Consider the following 9,319-nt stretch of genomic DNA (forward strand, 5'->3'; position numbering starts at 1 on the left):
CAACAGCATAGGTATGACTATCTTGATTCTGTCATAAAATCATCATCGATGTACATGCATGACAGAAAACGTGACCTACTATGGCAAACACGTATCATCACGGGAGTGTATTTTTTTGTAGTGGAAGGAGGAAATAGGGGAAATGTGACTTGTGGTGGGGGAGAAAAGGGGGTGGGGAAGGGGGGCTGGGGTAGATATTTCGGCGGTAGGCCAATAATTTTGAAATGTGGAAGGAAACTTTGCGCACGGTGCCGCCGGACACCATCCACTTTGAAGGATTGTGTACATGGCAAACGATTCTTCTGCTTTACGCGCACGGGGTCAGTTTGATAATTCAAATTTTGGTGGAAATTTCCCCGGGTACGTCATTGCATAATTTAACATTGCTTGCTAATTTGGGCACACAAAAGAGCGTACAGCACACAGACCACACTTACTGAATCGAGCAATTTTAGTAATTAAACAGAGCCGGTTGACCTAAACATTGCTCTAACAAAAGACCAGCATTAAAAACAAAGCCTAAGTACGCGTAATTTTAACAAATCCACCGCCGTGCCGGCCTATGCATCGCTGGTGTGGGATGAGACATTGATGACTTGTCCTGGGGACATGCCGCCGTTAGTTTACTCCGCGTCCCCCTATTAAACTCGACTGCGTCCTCGTCCTCGTCCTCGGCACTGCCCTCAAGGTTGTAGTACTCGTAGTAGTGGCTGCGCCATAGCTCGTGTTGGTACTCCATCGCCGATTCCTCAATGGATAGACTCTTTTCTACCTCAACCTCGACCACGCGCAACTCCTCCTCCTGGCGCTCCTCGATCTCCGCCGCCTCCTGCATCTCCAGCTCCCGCTCGGTGATCTCATGAGGAAGCAGGTGCTTCATGGCCACCGCCGCCTTTTTGAATGTGGGTTGCATGCTGGATCCTGAGGTGGCCTGGAATATCTTGGCGTGTGCATCCTCGATCTTGGTGTGGATGGCCTTGACCCGGGCCAGGGCAACATCGACGGCACGGACGGCAGCTCGAGCGCTCTTGGTGTTTGCAACAGTCATCGCAGCAGCAGCTGCAGCCGTCTCAGCTGCTGCAGCTACCCTGTCGGCTGCTGCAGGTGCCCTCTCGACGGATGCGGCTGTGCTCAATGTGGATACGGCGACACTCTTGGCATAGGCGGCCGCGCTCTCGGCGCAGGCGGCGGCGCTCGGGGAGGATGTGGCCATCGTACGGGCCTTCATGAAGCGTTTCCACGGCGTCATCTTTGCAAGAAGGGGTTGCGGGAATGGGGATTGGGATTCGTGGATTGGGGGGTTGCCGGCACTGGAGCAGACGAGCCGGCGAAGCTTAAGGAGGAAGACTTAAATAGACCCAGGAATTTTCATCGCAAACGGTTCTTGCAAAAAACTGTGTGTGATGTTGTTGATATTTTTTTATTAGCTGTTAAAGATGAATTTGGAGTAAAGTGGCAACAGATGGTGTTTTAAATGTATGAGAAACTTTGTAGTACTAATACAACCTTCATGTCAAATTTTGGAAATTTTTAGGGGTCATTTGACCTTTTAAGACATTTAAGTGATTTTCTAGCCATTTAATGACTGTAATTCAAATTTGAACTACATGTACATGCAACAGCTAACCATAACAGTTTGAGAAGTCATATTTTGTGTACTTGTGTGTGATTTAATTCCATGTGTAGTAAATTGGAAGGAATTTTCAAACATATTGGTCTCACGGCATGGACACATGCATGGAGTGCCACGACATTTTAATTCCAAAAAATTAAAAAATGATCAGAGAAACATGAAACCTTGCTTGATGTAATGTCATGCCACCAAGATGATGTGGTAAAAAATTTGGCATGTTTGACGAAAGATTCGACACACACCCGTCACAAACCGAAGCAGCTCACTAGAAGGCACGTGGTTCCGAGAGGGAACAATGCATGTTTGATGACGAACGGGAGATAGCTTCCCCTTACAGCCTTCTAATTTTGTCTACATTTAACATGCACTAATACAATTGTCATGTGAAAATTTGGAAAATTTCAGGGGTCATTTCACTTTTTAAAGACATTTAAGTGATTTTCTAGCCATTCAATGACCGTAATTCAAATTTGAACTACATCTACATGCAACAGCTAACCATAACGGTTTGAAAAATCATATTTGCGTACTTGTGTGCGAGTGAATTCCATGTGCAGTAAATTGGAAGGAATTTTCAAACATAATGGTCTCACGTCATGGACACATTCATGGAGTGCCATGGCATTTTAGTTCCAAAAAAATAAAAAATGATCAGAAAAACATGAAACCTTGCTTGATGTAATGTCATGCCACCAAGATGATGTGATAAAAAAATTGGCCTGTTAGACGAAAGTTTGGACACACACCCCTCACAAACCGAACCAACTCACTAGAAGGCTCGTGGTTCCGAGAGGGAACAATGCATGTTTGATGACGAACAGGAGATAGCTTCCTCTTACGGCCTTCGAAATTTTTCTACATTTAACATGGACTAATACAACTGTCATGGTAAAATTTGGAAAATTTTAGGGGTCATTTGACCTTTTAAAGACATTTAAGTGATTTTCTAGCCATTTAATGACCGTAATTCACTCCTGAAACCAACATTGCTAACTCTTTCCACTCCTGAAACCAACTTCAGACGTATATTTAAGAAGCACTTGCCCCGGCTTCTTCAATACCAGAAACAATACTGGAAAAAGCGGTGTACAATCCGTTGGGTTAAATTCGGTGATGAGAATACGAAATTCTTCCAAGCAGTTGCTACTAAACGCTACCGCAAAAACAACATTGCTTGCTTTCAAGACAGTGATGGTACCCAAGTTGATGACCACCCAAGCAAAGAAGCGCTTCTGTTCCAAACTTATAAAACTCGTCTTGGGACAATCTCACCCACTGAAATGAAATTTGACCTGCCTACTAACATTCAACGTGCTGACAACTTGGATCACCTAACTACACCCTTCATGCACGAAGAGATCGACGCGATAATGAAAGAGATGCCCTCTGACCGAGCAACTGGACCTGGTGGCTTCAGCGGGGCTTTCCTCAAAGCATGCTGGCCCATAATTAGGCATGATTTTTATGCCCTTTGTGACCAATTCCATGCTGGCGATCTAGATCTTACAAGCATCAATGATGGGCTTATCACACGCATCCCCAAGATCAACTCACCTGAAACTGTCAACGACTATCGCCCAATCACCCTCCTTAACTGTTGTCTCAAGCTAATCACAAAGCTCTTGGTTGATCGCCTCCAAAAGGTTATACTGCAACTCATCGATCGCAACCAATATGGATTTATCAAGGGCCGGACCATCCAAGACTGCATGGCTTGGGCATATCAGTACATTCACCAATGCCATGCATCGCGGAAGCAGATAGTTCTTCTAAAGCTCGACTTTGCCAAAGCATTCGACACGATTGGACACAGGCCCATGATTAACATAATGAGATGCATGGGCTTCAATGATAAATGGATTAACTGGATTGAGTGCATCTTCTCTTCGGGCCGATCATCGGTCTTGCTTAATGGTGTCCCTGGTCGACAATTTCTCTGCAAGTGTGGAGTCCGCCAGGGTGACCCCCTCTCACCGCTTCTGTTCGTCCTGGCGGCAGACCTACTCCAAGCAGCAATCAACGATGCCTTCCGACGGGGTCTGATTGAACTACCATTCCTATGCACGGGTCAAACTGATTACCCTGTCATCCAATACACCAATGACACGATCCTGGCCTTGCCAGCCTACCCTAGACAAGCCACTCTAATCAAGCAGATCTTGTCTGATTATGCTTCCTTAGTTGGGCTCAAGATCAACTTTCACAAGTCCACTTTGATTCCCATCAACCTTGACTCAGCGACGACAGCTGATCTGGCTCACATCTTTGGATGCAACATTGGCTCTATGCCTTACGTACCTGGGTCTCCCCATAGGCATCTCTAAGCCCACGGTTGATGATCTCATGCCACTAGTCTGCAGCGCAGAACGACGCCTCACAACCACCATCTCCATGATGTCGTGTGGAGGCAAACTTTCCTGGCTGAATGCTTCGGTTACCTCTTTGCTCATCTACGCCCTGTGTACACTCAAGATACACCCAAAAATCTTGGAAATGCTTGACAAAATCAGACGAAGGTGCCTCTGGACGAAGAAAACCGAGCAAGGAGACAAGTGCAACTCGCTGGCAGCCTGGGATTTGGTATGCAGACCTAAAAAACAAGGCGGTCTCGGAGTGAACAATCTTTCCATCCAAAACGAAGCTCTGCTCCTAAAATTCTTACACAAATTCTACAACAAAAAAGATATCCCTTGGGTACAGCTTCTTTGGAACACTTACTATTCCAACAAAATCCCACATGCATCTGACGCAGTGGGGTCCTTCTGGTGGCGTGACGTTCTCAAGCTCACTCCTAAATACAGGGGGTGAGCCATGTCCAGGTGGTCGATGGCACGACAATTCTTGGCTGGAAAGACTTATGGCTCGATGAGGCACCGGAAACTTCCCATCCTAGAGTGTTCTCTTACGTTCTGCATGAAGATCCCTCTGTGAAAAACTTCTTGGAAAGCCCATCACTGCATGCAACCTTTCATCTTCCACTCCCGCCAGAAGCATTCGAGGAGGTACGTGACATCCAAACGATCGCCAGACTGCAACCTTCAACAACTAGCAATGACATCTGGCACTATATTTGCGGAAAACCTGACTTCAAGGCGGCTGATTACTACAAGTTCTGCTTTCGGGAGATGCAAGCCCACCCCTTATTCTGACTCCTCTGGAGCTCAAAGTGCACCATGAAGATCAAAGTTTTTGGTTGGTTACTTCTGCATGACAGGCTAAACACTCGTAATATGCTCAAACACAGACACTATAATATTGGAGATGACCTCAATTGTTTACTATGTGGGCAAAACATTGAAAAGATGGTGGACCATATGATTTTCACCTGCTCGTTTAGTCGAGCCTGCTGGAGAAAACTTGATATTGACTGGCCAACTTTGGCCTCACGCCTTGATGTGGTCCTCAGTGCCCGAGACACCTCTCGCAGACCTCTCTTTGTTGAAATCTTCTTCACAACATCCTGGAGTCTTTGGAAAGAAAGGAATAACAAACATTTCAGGGGGGTGACACCCTCCCAAGCAAGTTGGCTACAGAGGTTCTTGGGAGACTTTGATCTCTTGCGTTATAGGGTGCGTGAGGAGCAGGTTGGCACTATTACCACCATTTGTAATAGTCTCATTTGAGGCCACATTACCTCAGCTTCACACCTTTGTAACTAGTTGTTAGCCCTGCCTGGCCCCTAACATAAAAATGTTGTGTTGGGGGAGTGATACAAAATTGTAACATGTGTAACACCCCTTGATAGTTAAATATATACAAAATAGTAGGAGCCTCTCCTACTGTCTTTTCCCTCAAAAAAATGACCGTAATTCAAATTTGAACTACATCTACATGCAACGGCTAACCATACCGGTTTGGAAAATCATATTTGTGTACTTGTGTGTGAGTTAATTCCATGTGCAGTAAATTAGAAGGAATTTTCAAACATATTGGTCTCACGCCATGGACACAAGCATGGAGTGCCATGGCATTTTAATTCAAAAAAATAAAAAAATGATTAGAAAAACATCAAACCTTTCTTGATGTAATGTCATGCCACCAAGATGATGTGGTAAAAAATTGGCCTGTTTGACGGAAGTTTGGACACACACACCCCTCACAAACCGGAGCAACTCACTAGAAGGCTCGTGTTTCCGAGAGGGAACAATGCATGTTTGATCACGAACGGGAGATAGCTTCCTCTTACGGCCTTCAATTTTTTCTATGTTTAACATGCACTAATACAACTGTCATGTGAAAATTTGGAAAATTGTAGGGGTCATTTGACCTTTTAAAGACATTTAAGTGATTTTCTAGCCATTTAATGACCGTAATTCAAATTTGAACTACATCTACATGCAACGGCTAACCATAACGGTTTGAAAAATCATATTTGTGTACTTATGTGTGAGTTAATTTCATGTGCAGTAAATTAGAAGGAATTTTCAATCATATTAGTCTCACGGCATGGACACATGCATGGAGTGCCATGGCATTTTAATTCCAAAAAATTAAAAAATGATCAGAAAAACATGAAACCTTGCTTGATGTAATGTCATGCCACCAAGATGATGTGGTAAAAATGACCTGTTTGACGAAAGATTGGACACACACGCCTCACAAACCGTAGCAACTCACTAGAAGGCTCGTGGTTCCAAGACGGAACAATGCATGTTTGATTACCAACGGGAGATAGCTTCCTCTTACGGCTTTCAAAAAAATTCTACGTTTAACATGCACTAATACAATTTTCATGTGAAAATTTGGAAAAATTCAGCGGTTATTTGACATTTTAAAAACATTTAAGTGATTTTCTAGCCATTTAATGACCGTAATTCAAATTTGAACTACATCTACATGCAACGGCTAACCATAACGGTTTGAAAAATCATATTTGTGTACTTGTGTGCGAGTTAATTCCATGTGCAGTAAATTAGAAGGAATTTTCAAACATATTGGCCTCACGGCATGGACACATGCATGGAGTGCCATGGCATTTTAATTCCAAAAAATTAGAAAATGATCAGAAAAACATGTAACCTTGCTTGATGTAATGTCATGCCACCAAGATGATGTGGTAAAAAATTGGCCTGTTTGACGAAAGTTTGGACACACACCCCTCACAAACCGGAGCAGCTCACTAGAAGGCTCCTGGTTCCCAAAGGGAACAATGCATGTTTGATGACGAACGGGAGATAGCTTCCTCATACGGCCTTCAATTTTTTTTACGTTTAACGTGCACTAATACAATTGTCATGTGAAAATTTGGAAAATTCTATGGGTCATTTGCCCTTTTTAATTAAAGACATTTAAGTGATTTTCTAGCCATTTAATGACCATAATTCAAATTTGAACTACATCTACATAAAGGGCTAACCATGACGGTTTGAAAAATCATATTTGTGTACTTGTGTGCGAGTTAATTCCATGTGTAGTAAATTAGAAGGAATTTCCAAACAATTGGTCTCACGGTATGGATACATGCATGGAGTGCCATGGCATTTTAATTCCAAGAACTTAAAAAATGATCAGAAAAACATGAAACCTTGCTAGATGTAATTTCATGCCACCAAGATGATGTGGTAAAAAACGGCCTGTTTGACGAAAGTTTGGACACACACCCCTCACAAACCGGAGCACCTCGCTAGAAGGCTCGTCGTTCCGAGACGAAACAATGCATGTTTGATGACGAACGGGAGATAGTTTACTCTAACGGGCTTCATTTTTTACGTTTAACATGCACTAATACAACTGTCATGTGAAAATTTGGAAAATTCTATGGGTCATTTGACGTTTTAAAGACATTTAATGACCGTAATTCAAATTTGAACTACATCTACATGCAACGGCTAACCATAACGGTTTGAAAAATCATATTTGTGTACTTGTGTGCGAGTTAATTCCATGTGTAGTAAATTAGAAGGAATTTTCAAACATATTGGTCTCACGGCATGGACACATGCATGAAGTGCCATGGCATTTTAATTCCAAAAACTTAAAAATGATCAAGAAAACATGAAACCTTGCTTGATGAAATGTCATGCCACCAAGATGATGTGGTAAAAAAATTGGCCTGTTTGACGAAAGTTTGGACAGACACCCCTCACAAACCAGAGCAATTCACTAGAAGGCTCATGGTTCCGAGAGGGAACAATGCATGTTTAATGATAAACAGGAGATAGCTTCCTCTTACGACCTTCAAATTTTTTCTATGTTTAACATGCACTAATACAACTGTCATGTGAAAATTTGGAAAAATTCAGGGGTGATTTGACATTTTAAAGGCATTCAAGTGATTTTCTAGCCATTTAATGACCGTAATTCAAATTTGAACTGCCTCTACATGCAACGGCTAGCCATAACGGTTTGAAAAGTCATATTTGTGTACTTGTGTGACATTTAATTCCATGTGTAGTAAATTAGAAGGAATTTAAAAACATATTGGTCTCACGGCATGGACACATGTATGGAGTGCCATGGCAATTTAATTCCAAAAATTAGAAAATGATCAGAAAAACATGAAACCTTGCTTGATGTAATTTCATGCCACCAAGATGATGTGGTAAAAATTGGCCTGTTTGATGAAAGTTTGGACACACACCCCTCACAAACCGGAGCAACTCACTAGAAGGCTCGTGGTTCCGAGAGGGAACAATGCATGTTTGATTACCAACGGGAGATAGCTTCCTCTTATAGCCCTCATTTTTTACGTTATCATGCACTAATACAACCGTCATGTGAAAATTTGGAAAATTATAGGGGTTATTTGACCTTTTAAAGACATTTAAGTGATTTTCTAGCCATTTAATGACCGTAATTCAAATTTGAACTACATCTACATGCAATGGCTAACCATAACGGTTTGAAAAATTATATTTGTGTACTAATGTGCGAGTTAATTCCATGTGCAGTAAATTAGAAAGAATTTTCAAACATATTGGTCTCACGGCATGGACACATGCATGGAGTGCCATGGCATTTTAATCCCAATAACTTAAAAAATGATCAGAAAACATGAAACCTTGCTTGATGTAATGTCATGCCACCAAGATGATGTGGTAAAAATACTGGCCTGTTGATGAAAGTTTTGGACACACACCCCTCACAAACCGGAGCAACTCACTAGAAGGCTCGTGGTTCAGAGAGGGAAAAATGCATGTTTGATGACAAATAGGAGATAGCTTCCTCTTACGGCCTTTGAAATTTTTCTACGTTCAACGTGCACTAATACAACTGTCATGTGAAAATTTGGAAAATTTCAGGGGTCATTTGACCTTTTAAAGACATTTTAGTGATTTTCTAGCCATTTAATGATCGTAATTCAAATTTGAACTATATCTACATCCAACGGCTAACCATAATGGTTTGAAAAATCATATTTGTGTACTTGTGTGCGAGTTAATTCCATGTGTTGTAAATTAGAAGGAATTTTCAAACATATTGGTCTCAGGCATGGACACATGCATGGAGTGCCACGGCATTTTAATTCCAAAAAATTATAAAATGATTAGAAAACAATGAAACCTTTCTTGTTGTAATTTCATGCCACGAAGATGATGTGGTAAAAGAATTGGCCTATTTGACGAAACTTTGGACACACCCCCCTCACAAACCGGAGCAACTCACTAGAAGGCTCGTGGTTTCGAGTGGGAACAATGCATGTTTGATGGCGAACGGGAGATAGCTTACTCTAAAGGGCTTTATTTT

This window comes from Aegilops tauschii, chromosome 3 (genome assembly GCF_002575655.3).
Source record: "Aegilops tauschii subsp. strangulata cultivar AL8/78 chromosome 3, Aet v6.0, whole genome shotgun sequence".
Lineage (NCBI taxonomy): Eukaryota > Viridiplantae > Streptophyta > Magnoliopsida > Poales > Poaceae > Aegilops > Aegilops tauschii.